Raw genomic sequence first — 2,269 nt, forward strand, 5'->3', positions numbered from 1 at the left:
TTTTTCCTTATAATATAGATAATCACTCCCAGAGAACACACTGTCACACGTGTTCATTGTCTTTTTTCCTTCCAGCGCTCATCTTCTCTGAATTTATCAAAGATAGACTCTGGAGATCTTATTCACAATACTCTTCTTTAGCACCTAATTTTTCAGAGGCAAGAGCGTGTCTTTCTTCCCACATTCCTCAGAATAGCAGCAAGGGTTCACCAAATCCATATCTATTTCATAAGACCCAGATTCTCAGTCTAACCATTGCCACTGAGTACGATCCATATCATTCCAAATTAAAATTTCTCTGACTATGAAATCCAAAAAAAACTCATCTATATCTAAATAAGTAGTTGATAACATAAGCAATACTCCGACAAACGTCTACGGTCTCCCGATACAGCCTTGATTCCGCTTTTCATTATGATTGTCCTACTTATCTAGTGACTCCCAACGATTGTATGACTGTGGTCGTTGGTGAGTGCTTGATTCTGGATCTCTGCAAGCCACGTTGATGCGTACATAACTATGTCTGTTAAATACAGGGGGAAGGGCATCCCTTAAGGCCTCCAACTCCATAATAGGCTTCCAACTCCATAATAGATTTAGTACGATGTCACAAGGCAGTGTGGATTTTGATAAGTTGCATGTTGATCTGAAAAACATGTTGTGTAATTTCTGCAATCTTTCAGCCTTAGAGAGCAAAATGATACTCAAGCTTATGAGTTTCCCATGGACTGTAGTTTCTACCACGAGTTCTTTCGTATCTTCGAACCATGATACCGCGCACAGTTAGGAAGAGAAGTTAGATATGTGGGAATCACTGTTTGAAGCACTGTATTTATATAGGAATAAAACTAGGGTTAAGGTACCAACACTATGCCAAAATATTCATCAGACGACAGTCCAGGTCTGTCGTCTGACAGTTTTTTTTATGTCGTCTGAGGCTGTGTCGTGTGATTGACCTCAGATGACAGTTTTCCACCGTCGTCTGATATCTGTTCAGACGACATATCTTATGTCGTCTGGAAGAAGCTGAATCTGAAAGGTTTCAGAAAAATATGTCGTGTTAATGGATTACATACAACATATAAATGTCGACTGAAGCCAAAATAAGGAAGAAATTAATGATGTTTACGTCCTCTTATATTTATTCATACATTAGATAAGTGTCGACTGATATAATGTTCAACGACAAATAAAACAAAGATATGTTGTACTATGAGCCTTCTAATGACAACTATATGTCGTCTCATATTGTCAAACTACTAGGTGCTATATCATCTAGAGTCCAACGACAATTACTTGTCGTTTGACTTGTCTTGAGACCACAAATGTTTAACTTCACGGATTCTGTCAGAATTGCTATCTCGCCGGAATCCCTATCGGGATTCCGGCGACTTGCCAGAAATACTCGTCGGATTCCGGTGACTTGCCGGAATTTCGCCATAGCCTCCCCATAAACTCCTATCACCAAGTTATCGACAAGTATCAACCACAACAATGATTTTAGTCATAATCCAACTCAATAACCGCAACACAAACAACAACACAGCCGACCAAATCGAACTCCTTACCTCCAATCTGAACACCACTCAAACCCAGCAACCTCTCCTTGCTTGAAATCAATAAGCAGTCCCTCTGCCACGATGCTGCATAACAGCAGCTACCCCAAAGCTTCCTAACTCTAAGTCCCGGCTTCGCCAAGGATGAACTACGCTCGTTGGAGCTCATGGTCGCCACCAGAACACGAAGAACACAATCGCCGGAAAAGAAGCTCAAGAAACCCAGAAACACAGAAGGGGATTTCTGAGTTAGGTCTCAATTGAAGGAAATAAAGCACTAGACTGTGCAGAAGAAAGAGAGGAGGAAGGGACACACCGTCGCTAGGTGGATCGGTGACTGGAGCCCAAGCCCTCGCCGGAAAACAGAGAAGGACAGTCACCGTCCTCCTCCATCGATCTCCGCCAAAAGTGGATGTCTTCAGGATTAAAGGACTGGGCTGAGTTGAGGAGGAGGAGAGGATCACTTCGGTGGCTGTCTCGCCGTCCAGTGCTGTTGGAATCGTTGCTGCTCAACGGAGGAGAGAGATAGAGTCGGGGAGAGATGAGAGAGAGAGAGGAGGGACGGGTCAACGCCTTTAGAGAGAGTGATGAAAAGAGAGCACTGCCTTTAGACTTAGTGATGCGGCGCAAGATCTTTCTAACCTAAATGCTTTGTAATCTTGATCACACAACATAAAAATGATATCCGACTTCACAATTAATTAGTCACTACT

This window comes from Fragaria vesca, linkage group LG3, assembly GCF_000184155.1.
Source record: "Fragaria vesca subsp. vesca linkage group LG3, FraVesHawaii_1.0, whole genome shotgun sequence".
Lineage (NCBI taxonomy): Eukaryota > Viridiplantae > Streptophyta > Magnoliopsida > Rosales > Rosaceae > Fragaria > Fragaria vesca.